At 46.6% G+C, this 13,997-nt stretch overlaps 1 pseudogene across 1 annotated transcript in view; it reads right to left on the bottom strand.

Annotated features, from left to right (window-relative positions):
• Positions 1-6,024: 6,024 nt before the first annotated feature.
• The window catches only part of LOC308163207 (glutamate receptor ionotropic, delta-1-like), a 139,872-nt pseudogene continuing 131,899 nt past the window's right edge, over positions 6,025-13,997 (bottom strand). Inside the window, exons 14-16 of the transcript in view lie at positions 11,225-11,391; positions 10,063-10,321; positions 6,025-6,468 (exon numbers count right to left, since the gene is read on the bottom strand). The product of the transcript in view is annotated as a glutamate receptor ionotropic, delta-1-like (transcript). The remainder of the gene's footprint in view (positions 6,469-10,062; positions 10,322-11,224; positions 11,392-13,997) is intronic.

The following is a 13,997-nucleotide window of genomic DNA, read 5'->3' as shown; positions in this document are numbered from 1 at the left end:
TTCCTGTTATGCGAACCAGCAGTGGAGCAGCCTGCTGTGTGAGGTGTGCCATATAGGACAAAGGTTAAGGCAAAGATAGCCTTCTATGGCGGTAGTAGAGCAATTCATTTGTTGGTGTCCGTCAGTCATTTCAACATATTATGAAGCTAAAGCAATACACCTGTCCATAGTACTTCTACTACGTAGCTACAGTGCTCTCCATAAGTATGCGACACTGTTTGTCTTCTTTTAGCTATAGCCTAACAGTGGAGTATAGAGCTAATGTTTTTTTTATGTTTTTTAATGGGTTTTTTCCCGATTGGGTTCGATTGGGTTCACCTTTCGGAAAGAAAAACATGTATTAAACATAGGCTACTACCTGAAGACTGTGACCCATTGACCCCACCAGACGTGGGGTGTGTCCTCTGGTGAGGCTCAGCCAGGCCTGTACTGCAACCATGGTGATGCTCTGCCAGGCCTGTACTGTAACCATGGTGATGCTCTGCCAGGCCTGTACTGTAACCATGGTGATGCTCTGCCAGGCCTGTACTGTAACCATGGTGATGCTCTGCCAGGCCTGTACTGTAACCATGGTGATGCTCTGCCAGGCCTGTACTGTAACCATGGTGATGCTCTGCCAGGCCTGTACTGCAACCACCTTCAGTTGTTGTTTGTTTTGAGGTCTTTCTTATCAGCAGGACATTAAATTCATGTTCAATTGGATTTAAATCTGAAGATTGACTTGGCCAGTCAATAACTTTCTACTTTTTGCCCCTGGAAATACTCTCCAGTTGCTATGGCAACATGTTTTGGTCATTGTCTCACTGTACAACAGTGTGATAGTTTAGCGTGGGCGTACAGTGCGGGGCGTACAGTGCTCTAGTTTAGCGTGGGCGTACAGGGCTCTAGTTTAGCGTGGGCGTACAGGGCTCTAGTTTAGCGTGGGCGTAGAGGGCTCTAGTTTAGCGTGGGCGTACAGGGCTCTAGTTTAGCGTGGGCGTACAGGGCTCTAGTTTAGCGTGGGCGTACAGGGCTCTAGTTTAGCGTGGGCGTACAGGGCTCTAGTTTAGCGTGGGCGTACAGGGCTCTAGTTTAGCGTGGGCGTACAGGGCTCTAGTTTAGCGTGGGCGTACAGGGCTCTAGTTTAGCGTGGGCGTACAGGGCTCTAGTTTAGCGTGGGCGTACAGGGCTCTAGTTTAGCGTGGGCGTACAGGGCTCTAGTTTAGCGTGGGCGTACAGGGCTCTAGTTTAGCGTGGGCGTACAGGGCTCTAGTTTAGCGTGGGCGTACAGGGCTCTAGTTTAGCGTGGGCGTACAGGGCTCTAGTTTAGCGTGGGCGTACAGGGCTCTAGTTTAGCGTGGGCGTACAGGGCTCTAGTTTAGCGTGGGCGTACAGGGCTCTAGTTTAGCGTGGGCGTACAGGGCTCTAGTTTAGCGTGGGCGTACAGGGCTCTAGTTTAGCGTGGGCGTACAGGGCTCTAGTTTAGCGTGGGCGTACAGGGCTCTAGTTTAGCGTGGGCGTACAGGGCTCTAGTTTAGCGTGGGCGTACAGGGCTCTAGTTTAGCGTGGGCGTACAGGGCTCTAGTTTAGCGTGGGCGTACAGGGCTCTAGTTTAGCGTGGGCGTACAGGGCTCTAGTTTAGCGTGGGCGTACAGGGCTCTAGTTTAGCGTGGGCGTACAGGGCTCTAGTTTAGCGTGGGCGTACAGGGCTCTAGCCCCCAATGTTTTATGACTACCCCCGGATCTCTGGATCCTGGAAAAGCTCACCAGTGCTTTCTTAGTTTTTTATGATGTGACAAACTGTTGATGTTGGTAAGTCTAAGGTTGTGGCTATTGTTAAATATCTATTTTGTGATATAATTCAGCAAAATCCCTCGTTCTAAGCCCCCGTGTCATTCAGAAGAGAGATCAAAAGAACTTCATAGAGCAAGCTTTCCTCCATGACCTGCAGCAGGTTCGTTGGGACCGTATTTTCCTGATTGGTGATGTTGACCTCGCCTGGGAATATTTTCACGATAGTTTTAGCTGTCTTATTAACAAGCATGCTCCTTTTCGGCGCTTCAGGGTTAAAGGTCGAAACACCCCCTGGTTCTCTAGCGAGCTGTCATCCCTCCTTCACAAAAGAAACCGGCTCTGGGCCGCTGCCAGGCAGTCCGACTCTGAAGCTGATTGGCTTTCTTTTCGGCAGGTGAGAAATAACTTCACTGCTTCTGTCAAAACAGCAAAAAGTGATTTCTATCTTTCACGTTCCACAGATAATCTGAATGACCCCAGAAAGTTTTGGAACACAGTTAAGTCCCTCTCTGCCAACTCCGGTCCTGCTGAGCTACCTTCCCAAATTATCGACAACTCAGTACCAGTGTTCGATAAATCGGAGATGCTTAACTGTTTCAACAAACACTTTACAGCCTCCGGTTTACTGTTTGATTCCTTGTCAGGAGCCAACTCCCCACCTCCCGGTCCCCCTCCTCCTCCTTTGGCGAAAACCTCTGGTAGTCTCCCTGGGCACCACTCTTTCTCGTTCTCCCCCTTCTCTGTTAGTGATGTCTGGAAAGCCTTAAGAGAGCTAGACCCTAGGAAATCGGCAGGTCCTGACAATCTTCCTCCTCTCTTTCTGTGCCTTGCTGCAGATTTCATTGCAGAACCTGTATCACACATTTTCAATTTATCTATTTCTAACAATGTGATGCCAGAGGTCTGGAAAACCGCTTTTGTGCTCCCACTTCTGAAGGGGGGTGACCCAAAATGTTTGAACAACTACAGACCAATTTCAAAGCTTTCTGTCCTAGCCAAGGTCCTTGAGCGACTAATTAACGATCAGATCAAGGACTTCCTAGATTCACACAACATCCTATCGCCCCTTCAGTCTGGCTTTAGGAAGCAGCACAGCACAGTGTCTGCTGCTGTCAAAGTGGTTAATGATTACTGAGGCTTTGGATAAGAAGAATCACTGTGCTGCACTTTTTATTGACTTGTCTAAAGCCTTTGACACCGTCGATCATGCCATCTTATGCCAGCGCTTCTCTGATATTGGGCTGTCCCCTCATGCTGTTGGCTGGTTCTCCAACTACCTGTCACAACGGAAACAGTCTGTGCAGTTTGGTGATCTCTCATCCAACTTGCTCACTGTTTCCAATGGGGTGCCACAGGGTTCAGTCTTGGGGCCAACTCTCTTCACCATTTATATCAATGAAATAGGATTAATCTCTAATGCTGCTGTTCATTTGTATGCGGATGACACAATCTTGTATTGCTTTGCATCCTCTATCAACCGTGCCTTCGAGGCTTTGCAGACCGATTTTGATGCCCTTCAGTCCCAGCTGTTTCAGCTCAGACTGGTGTTGAATACAGGGAAGACCAAAGTCATGCATTTTTCCAATAACAAGCGGGTGCCAAGTGCTCTTCCTGACATTGTATCATGTCAGGGTTCACCTATTGAGCTTGTACCAAACTACAAATACCTTGGCATTCAACTGGAAGACAGCCTCTCTTTTCAATTGCATATAGACAACCTTCTAAAGAAACAAAAATGTAAGCTAAGCTTTTTCTTTAGAAACAAGTATTGTTTCTCAGCTGCTGCAAGAAATCGTTTGGTTGCTGCCACCTTTCTGCCTCTCTTGGACTACGGTGATGTCTTGTACATGAATGCCTCTGCTACCTCTCTTCAACATCTGGATGCAGTTTACCATGGCGCGTTAAGATTCATAACAGGCTGTAAACCCCTTATGCATCACTGTGTGCTATACTCTCTGGTTAACTGGTCATCTCTCTCTATCCGCCGAACCCTTCACTGGTATACTTTCATTTACAAATCCATCCTTGGTCTGCTCCCCTCCTACCTTTCTAACCACCTGTCACGCAACCAATCCGTCTACGGCCTTCGCACACAGGACATCATCACATACTCCATCCCCTTGGTCCGGACCATGAAAGGCAAAAGGGCGTTCTCATTTGCAGCCCCTTCCTCTTGGAATTCGTTACAGCAGAGTCTGAAACTGTCTCAGCTGATCCCTCTTTCCAGTTTCAAGCTCTTGCTGAGAGGCATACAGTGCGAGTCCATGTTTGTTCTTGCTATTTAGTTGACCCTCCCTTTTGCCCATTACTGACCCCTCCCTGTCCCTAGATCTTTAGCTGTCTAGTTTTAGGTTTTTGTAGTTTTAGTTTAGTTTTAGATTATCTTAGATTGTTTTAGACTAGTTTTAGACTATGTAGTTTTAGTTTAGTTTTAGTCTATATTGACGGAAAGTTTAGTTTATCTTAGACTATTTTAGACTAGTTTTAGTTTTAGACTATGTAGTTTTTAGTTTAGTTTTTAGACTATGTAGGCCAGGTTTTGTATTGTATTTCTTTGTGGTGGATGTTGTATGCCTGTGAACAGGTCACACTTGAAAATGAGCCCTTGGGGCTCAATGTGTTTCTTACCTGTATAAATAAAGGTTAAAAAAATAAAAAATAAAAAACTAATAATTTTAGTTCGTCCTCCAAAGATTGTTTCTCATCGACACGACTTTGCAGCGTGAGATTGCTCAGTCAGTAGTTTTCCTTTCCCAACATTGATGTAGCAAGTCATTTATCTGCATATAATAGAACTTTTCATGCACACCAGTGGCTTTCCCTTCAGCAGGCAAACACTACCGAAATACTACCGAAACACTACCGGAACACTACCGGAAAACTGATTCGCACTATCGGCAATTATAAAGTTGACTTGTCAAGGGAAATGCCCTGGGCCCAACAGTTCTTCTTGAGCACTACAGGACGTTAGCCAACTAACCTCTGGAGTTACTTAAGCAATATCACACGAGAGGGAGTGTGTTATACTGAATATCAGCACGGCTGTGATTGGGTCGTAGGTACGAGGCCGCAGGCCGAGTAGGAAGACGATCACAGCCGTGCTGATATTCAGTATAACAGCACGACCTCGAGTGTGTAGCATGTATTTATCTATCCTGTACACTCTGCCCCACCCTGAATTCCGTGTGATGAGCCCCCGTCCTCCGTTTTCTACCTCCGCCAGCCTCCACCGACGCAAACATGTACTCCTCCACCACACGCACACGCACACACGCACACGCACACGCACACACACGCACACAGCGATCCCCATCATGCACCCCTGCAGACGCAGCATGCCCCCAACAGCACAATCACACAGCCAATCATACGGCAGCCTAGAGGGGGAAATCCATCGTCACCTACCTTGCTGTGAGGGCCGGTACGTTCCCATGGGCCGCTGGGCCATCATGCTGTTGCCTTGGCTACCCTGGGCCATCATGCTGTTGCCTTGGCTACCCTGTGCCATCATGCCCATGGACTGCTGCTGGCCCTGGTAGTGCTGCTGGCCCCCCGCCTGGGTGGAGGTGTAATGGGGTTTACATGAGACACATGACGTGTGATGAGATGTGATGATCTGAAGGCAGCTGTAAGAGGCTCACCTGAGAGGCTGGTTCTGTTGACGCTCCTGGTCTCCTCTCTTGTCTCATCTCTCTCTCTCTCCCGTCTCATCTCTCTCTCTCTGCACCACAGACAGCGTCTGTCTGACCCGACCCTCATCAGGAAATACTAACCAGTACGTACAGAGGGATTGAGACATCTTTCTCTCTCTCTTCTCTTTTTCTTCTCTCTTTTTGTCACTCTCTTCCTCTCCCCTCTTTCTCTGTCCGTGTGTGTGTGTGTGTGTGTGTATGTACTATACCTCAGTGGTCCTCGAGCTGAAATAAAGGCATGAAATGACATTTCTAAGTAGAAGTATCTTAGTGTAAATGTTATTATTATTATTGTGTATCTTAGTGTACGTTGTTATTCATGTTATGGTCTGTATCTCATTCATAATAATACAAAACAAAAAACATTTGGCATTTAAAAAAAGAACCATCGTGAATTATCACCTTTATTCATAAAGAACAGAATTTACGAAGCCATTCTCAGTTATTTTTAATTCAACTCAATGTTCAAAATACCATTTTTTTCAAACTCATTACTTTCAGTCCATATTTACAAATATATACACAAACTCCGCCTGTCTATGATCGGGTCCTTGAGTTTTCAGATGGATGTCACATGACAAGGTGCAGTGTCTTCTGGGACGGGTCCTCCTGGGGGCTGGTAGGACACTGGTCTGGGCATCCTGATGGGGCTCCTCTGAGCCAACAGCCCCCCATTGGGAGCTCTGTGTTTGCAGCGGAGAGACGGCATGGTGGCACTGCTGACAGGCAGTGGGTGAGTCCTGCCAACGGCTCTATAGAGGGTCCTTCCTGCCCCATGATCCTCCTGGAGGAAAGCGGTCACAGAGAGCGCCCCCCGGTTGCCCCGGGGGTAGTCCCGTACAGACAGGACGTCCAGAGACCGGCCCCTAGTCTGCATGCTGCCAACATGGTCCAGGGCAGAGGTCTCTGTCGATGGGCCTGCCAGCTGCTTGTGGGCCGTGTCCTCGTGGTCCAGGAGGCTGTTCAGACGCTGGTGGACCTGCTCCAGATGCACCTCTTTATCCTGAGGAGAGAGAGAGGGGAGAGGGGATACCCCGGGGTTTGTGAAGAGAAACAATGCAAGAACAATAAGAAAAGTAGAGAAACTAAGGGTTGAGAAGGGAGCACAGAGAGAGCAGGAAGTGGAGGGAGGAGAGAAAAGACATTTGAATAAAATGTAGTAAATAGTTAGACTGCAGGAGTAGTTACTTCCTCTCAAACTGTCTTTACATTTCACTGTTAGGGAAGGTAAGTACTTCCCCAAATTTGGGATTCAGTGATGTAATTGAATGCTGATCTAGTAAAATCAACATAATTAAAGGTGTAATACTAACGTTATATCTGCGTGCATGAGTCGAAAAATACTGCACAGGTTTACAGTGTTAAGCCGGGTAAGGACAGCAAACGCCCGATTATCGGATGGCTCTAAAGATTATTCTACAAGATTATCCTGTGGTGTGAGGTGTGTTAAGAGTCCATTTCTCCCGACAATCTGCTCGGAAAATGGTCGGGGCCGACAATCGTAAATAATAAACGTCTTCAATATTTATGACCAAAAATCCTTATGTGTGGGGGGCAACTCCCGACTCCCGACAACTCCCGACTAGGGAGATGGGCTCAGTTTTTTTGGGTGGAATTAACGGTTTTAGACTGTGGTTAGGGTGGAAAATGTCAATCCCATCTGGCAACCCTGCTCGCGAGTCCGATTGTGACGTGGATGGAATGTAGCCAATCAAGATGCGAGCTGACTTCTTCTTTTCGTTCTTCGGCACTTTATTTGCCCTGTTGCATGGTCTGCCTCGTACAGGTCAGTCGGGGTACTATGGTAGATCACGTTTGATCACGCAAGATTTCTGGCTTGGGGAACGAGACTCTAGATAAAACATCTGTTAAGATTTTGAAAATCCTTATGTGTGTACCCGGCTTTACGGGCACAGATCTTGTGTTAAGATTGCACCCTGCATGACTCCTCATGTCAAACACACTGAAAAGCTATGGCTAAACTTTGAGCTGCAAAATTAAAGACAATAGGACTAAAACATTACCACCATCTGAAAAGTTTTTTTGTTTTTTTTTATTTCAAATTAACTATGATCAGGGTTGTCTCTTCATTCAGTCGAAGGCTTTTCTCCCAGTGAACGGGTTGTGTATCCATGGCAACCTCTGGGTTGTGTATCCATGGCAACGTCGCAGTGCTCTACTGCACGAAACTGCATCGACACGCTCACAAGCAGACCGATGATGAATGAATGAATGATCTTTATTGTCATTGATGGGCTACAATGTCAAACATGTCAATGTGGGGAGAATGCTGCATCTGGCCTGTAGAGAGAGCTACAGGACTGTGGTGGAGAGAGAGAGCTACAGGACTGTGGTGGAGAGAGAGAGAGAGAGAGACTAAACTCATGGTACCCTCTAACACCCTGTTTGTGGTTCTCTAATCTATCTATCCAAACAACTTGTGTTTATTTATCAAGTCTTGCATGGATTTTCCCTTAACGACATTGATTGACCGCCCAGGTCACGCTGCCTCATCAGACCACGTCACCCAGCCAGAAGCCCCAAGAAAAACGTATATGTGGTGTGACTTCATCAGAGCAAAGCCTTGAAGAAGATTTTGTTGAAAATGTATTTTCAAGAATGTTGAAATGTATTTAAATTCTTCAGAATAAAAGTCTGAACGGTCTGTCAGCTGCTGTCACACCTATATAACTGGGTGAACTCCACCTATATAACTGGGTGAACTCCACCTATATAACTGGGTGAACTCCACCTATATAACTGGGTGAACTCCACCTATATAACTGGGTGAACTCCACCTATATAACTGGGTGAACTCCACCTATATAACTGGGTGAACTCCAGCTATATAACTGGGTGAACTCCAGCTATATAACTGGGTGAATTCCAGCTATATAACTGGGTGAATTCCAGCTATATAACTGGGTGAACTCCACCTATATAACTGGGTGAACTCCAGCTATATAACTGGGTGAACTCCAGCTATATAACTGGGTGAACTCCACCTATATAACTGGGTGAACTCCACCTATATAACTGGGTGAACTCCACCTATATAACTGGGTGAACTCCACCTATATAACTGGGTGAACTCCACCTATATAACTGGGTGAACTCCACCTATATAACTGGGTGAACTCCACCTATATAACTGGGTGAACTCCAGCTATATAACTGGGTGAACTCCAGCTATATAACTGGGTGAATTCCAGCTATATAACTGGGTGAATTCCAGCTATATAACTGGGTGAACTCCACCTATATAACTGGGTGAACTCCAGCTATATAACTGGGTGAACTCCAGCTATATAACTGGGTGAACTCCACCTATATAACTGGGTGAACTCCACCTATATAACTGGGTGAACTCCACCTATATAACTGGGTGAACTCCACCTATATAACTGGGTGAACTCCACCTATATAACTGGGTGAACTCCACCTATATAACTGGGTGAACTCCACCTATATAACTGGGTAAACTCCACCTATATAACTGGGTGAACTCCACCTATATAACTGGGTGAACTGCACCTATATAACTGGGTGAACTCCAGCTATATAACTGGGTGAACTGCACCTATATAACTGGGTGAACTCCACCTATATAACTGGGTGAACTCCACCTATATAACTGGGTGAACTCCAGCTATATAACTGGGTGAATTCCAGCTATATAACTGGGTGAACTCCACCTATATAACTGGGTGAACTCCACCTATATAACTGGGTGAATTCCAGCTATATAACTGGGTGAACTCCACCTATATAACTGGGTGAACTCCACCTATATAACTGGGTGAACTCCACCTATATAACTGGGTGAACTCCACCTATATAACTGGGTGAACTCCACCTATATAACTGGGTGAATTCCACCTATATAACTGGGTGAACTCCACTTATATAACTGGGTGAACTCCACCTATATAACTGGGTGAACTCCACCTATATAACTGGGTGAATTCCACCTATATAACTGGGTGAACTCCACCTATATAACTGGGTGAACTCCACCTATATAACTGGGTGAACTCCACCTATATAACTGGGTGAACTCCACCTATATAACTGGGTGAACTCCACCTATATAACTGGGTGAACTCCACCTATATAACTGGGTGAACTCCACCTATATAACTGGGTGAACTCCACCTATATAACTGGGTGAATTCCACCTATATAACTGGGTGAACTCCACCTATAACTGGGTGAATTCCAGCTATATAACTGGGTGAACTCCAGCTATATAACTGGGTGAACTCCACCTATATAACTGGGTGAATTCCAGCTCTACTAAATCAGGATCCATAAAGTAGAGAGTGGCAGCGGCACCCCTGGGCAGGCCCAGATGGACGGGCGATGGGGCGGCCTGGGTCTCAGGTCTGCGGGGCAGAGGGGGGGTCTGCGGGGCAGAGGGGGGGTCTGGGCAGAGGGGGGGGTCTGCGGGGCCTTACAGAGGAGGGGTCTGCGGGGTCTGGGCTGCGTTAGGGTTAGGGTTAGAGTTAGGGCGTTCTGGGCGGTCATCTCTCTGGGCTGTCCCTGCCTGAGTTAGGGTTAGGGTTAGGGTTAGGGTTAGAGCGTTCTGGGCGGTCACCTCTCTGGGCTGTCCTTGCCTGCGGCGGTGGCGGCTGCTCCACCAGGTCTCCAGGCCGGCCACCAGGCAGGCCAGCAGCAGGCCGGCAGACAGGATGCAGAAGACCCCCGCCAGGCTGTGGAGCCCCAGGGAGCCCCGCCCCGCGCCGGGCCCCGCCTCCTCCTCCGCCTGGCGGTGGGCCGGGGCACAGCGGCCGTTCCTGGGCCACCACTTCTGCTTCACCACATCCAGGTCACCCTTCTCCTGCAACTCCAGGATCCTGATGCAGAGAGAGAGAGAGAGAGAGAGAGAGAGAGAGAGAGAGAGAGAGAGAGAGAGAGAGAGAGAGAGAGAGAGAGAGAGAGAGAGAGAGAGAGAAAGAGGGTGAGGGAGAGAGAGAGAGACAGGGAGAGAGAGAGGGAAAGAGAGAGAGAGGGAGAGAGAGAGAGAGACAGGGAGAGAGAGAGAGAGAGAGACATAGATAGAGATAGAGGGAGAGAGAGAGAGACAGGGAGAGAGAGAGAGGGAAAGAGAGAGAGGGAGAGTGAGAGAGAAGGGCAGGTATTTTCAGTGCTGTACGTTGCCTCACTAAAGTCATTGTTAGCTTATTAGAGTGAATTCTCATTCAAACATAAAGGATAGATTCAATAGAATTGATGACAAACTATTGAAAATGTGAAAAGTGTCATTGTAATTCCTGGTTAATTTCAAAGGTTATGTTTCATATGTATGTTGACTACAAAATGAGGACATTCAAAGAGGTTGGTGCTTCCATAGGCGCAACATTGTCTTACATGTTGTAAAGGTCAAAGGTGAAGACTAGTACATGTTGTAAAGGTCAAAGGTAAAGACTATTACATGTTGTAAAGGTCAAAGGTGAAGACTATTACATGTTGTAATAGTCAGTCCAGCAGCCACCATATACGACTGTACAGTACATCCTGTATGAAAGTCATGTTAAACACGTTACTGGATGTTCAATAAAACATATAACGGGAGATGAATCACACCGCTTTATACTAGGGGCAGGAAAATGTCTTTCAAAGAAATAGATTTAATGGAGATCAACAAGTGCTGCCGCGAGGCTCACAAAAGGCATACACACCTACGCACGCATGCACCCCCACCCCGCGCACACACACACACACACACACACACACACACACACACACTGTACACTCACTTCTGAGAGAAGAGGTCTGTGTAGGGGCTGCCGTGCTGCAGGGCCAGGCCGTAGCCCTTAGAGCTGAAGCCGTGGCCCGTCACCGTCAGGCTGCAGTCTGCGTCGGTCAGGGCCGAGTACTGCACCACCGCCAGGTCCCACAGGAACGCGTATGACTCTCTCTTCGACTGGGGAGGAGATCATAGAGATAGATAGATAGATAATAGTCCAGTAAGGTTAAGGAGGAGATGATAGTCCAGTAAGGAGGAGATGACAGTCCAGTAAGGAGAAGGAGGAGATGATAGTCCAGTAAGGAGGAGATGATAGTCCAGTAAGGAGAAGGAGGAGATGATAGTCCAGTAAGGAGGAAATGATAGTCCAGTAAGGTTAAGGAGGAGATAATAGTCCAGTAAGTTTACTGAGGGATCAGAAGGGGCGGCGCCTATGACAGATATGTGCTAGTCCTATATTTCAGGGTTTTCACAGAGATATCACGAGAAACTTTGACACTGTAATTCTGGAACGTAGCTTACACCTGAGGCATACAAGGGCTCGCCCATGGAGGCTACTCCCCCGCCGGAGAGCGAGGTTGAAACGAGCTGGTTGCCTATCCAGAGGAAAGGTTTGCGCGCACCTTTACCTGGACTAGTGCTGGCTAATGTGAGGTCTCTCAGCAACAAGATGGACGAGTTACAACTCCGTCTGAGGACTGACAAGGATTACTCCTATACTGCTGCCTTCTGCTTTACGGAAACTTGGCTTCATCTCAATATCCCAGACACCGCCGTCGACCTGCCCGACTACCAGCTTTTTAGAGCAGACACAGCAGCCACCGAGAAATCGAAGGGTGATGGAGTCTGCTTCTATGTGAGTAACAACTGATGATGATATAACAGTCATTATACAACAGTTAGTTCCGACCAAGTAATTTGATTGGACAAGAGGCATTCCATGAGTTACGATATATAGTATAACAGCACTGGGACTTTTAACTATATGTAGCACTCCGCCGCACAGGTGTTCTACTAAATGACCGTTAATTAGACTACATTAGCCAATCAGCGAGCAAAGCAAAACCCTCCGTTTTTAAATCCTCAATTTTGGCCGCCATTGGCTAAAAGCTTTAATTTGGCTCTACAAGTGTTAATATGTCATTTTATGAAGTTTTAATATGTTTTCAGGCGAGAAAGTAGCCATATATATTCCCAAAATGTGTCCAGTTTATCAAAATAACCCGTTTATATATCTGATCTGACGTTTTTTTCCCCACTTCTGTGGGAAACTTCGCTAGCAACATTACGTTGCTAAGATAGGCTGGTTTCCCCTGCTTCAGCAGGCTACTTTATCTCCGCTAAGACAAACAGACTGAAGGACTGCTTCTACCACAGGGCCGTCAAGGCCCTGAACACAGAAAAGGCCTAAGTTCTGGGCCCAGGGCAGTCCGGACGGATTGTATGGCAGCTAGTGCTGAGGCACAAACATGTACATTTTCAAGCCTGCAAACTGTGACACTTTAAAATAATGTGAAAAAATACTCTTTGTGCAATATGACAACCCTAGTTGACTATCTGTGCAGTATAGTACAGTGGATTGTGTACATAGCCTTTATTGATGTAAACCAGCTCCTTACCTTCTTGTGATTTTATGCATCTATGCTTTTTCTAAAATGTGTTTTCTTTTTCCTTTCCTAACACCAGGGGAGCCACCCCTCCTAAATGTCGTTGTTTGGTACCTGTACTGTAGCAATGACAAATAAAGTCCATTCCATTCCATTCCATTCCATTCCATTCCATTCCAACTACGGTTAGCTACGAGTTAGTTATAACTTACACCACCCTAGGGGTATGTATAAATATTTAGTAGTTACTAAGCTCTACGTCATAACTAGTGTGCTTGGTGCAACCCATTCAAGTTTAGTAGTGACTAAATCTTGATTTAGTAAATACTTACGCTATAACTAGGGTTAGTTTGTACTTAGTAAGAAGTGGTGCAACCGACCCCAGTTGAACAGTCCCGTTGCGGAACTATTTTTTCTTGACGGAACCAAAATAAATGATTAAATAAACAAACAAATCATAATCTGTTGTCACTTATTACTGCTAACTAATAAATTGCCCTGTAGAACTGTTGTATAAAAGCAATATCACACTCGAGGTCGTGTGTTATACTTAATATCAGCACGGCTGTGATTGTCTTCGGTACTCGGCCTGCGGCCTCGTACCTATGACCGAATCACAGCCGTGCTGATATTCAGTATAACACACTCCCTCTCGTGTGATATTGCTTAATTGTTGAATCATGCTCTCCCAACCTGGAATTACTGGTGATGAACTGCAAACCCTTCTACTCACCTAGAGAATTCTCTTCCATTATTCTTGCAGGTGTTTACATTCCACCGCAGGCGCCCGCTGACACCGCACAACAACTTTTAGCAGATCAGATTACAGAGGTGGAGAGAGAAGTTCACCAACTCGATCATATTCATCCTGGGTGATTTCAACCACGCTGATCTGAGATCTGAGCTCCCGAAATACCACCAGTTGGTGCGCTGCACCACCAGGGGAGAATGAACTCTTGACCATTGCTACTCTACCATCAAAGAGTCGTACCGCGCGTGCGCCGCTCGGCAACGGAGATCATGCTGTGATTAAACTCATCCCCACATATCGGACTCTACTCAAAAGGCAAAAACCTACGAAGAAATCAGTCCAGAGATGGACACCTGAGGCCATTGAGTCATTACAAGACTGCCTGGACATTACAGACTGGGAATCTATTAAACTGGCATGCAATA

This window comes from Nansenia antarctica (genome assembly GCF_963989245.1).
Source record: "Nansenia antarctica genome assembly, chromosome: 8".
In the NCBI taxonomy this organism is placed as follows: Eukaryota; Metazoa; Chordata; class Actinopteri; order Argentiniformes; family Microstomatidae; genus Nansenia; species Nansenia antarctica.
The sequence above is the reverse complement of the archived record's forward strand: the minus strand, read 5'-3'. Positions and strand labels throughout refer to the sequence as shown.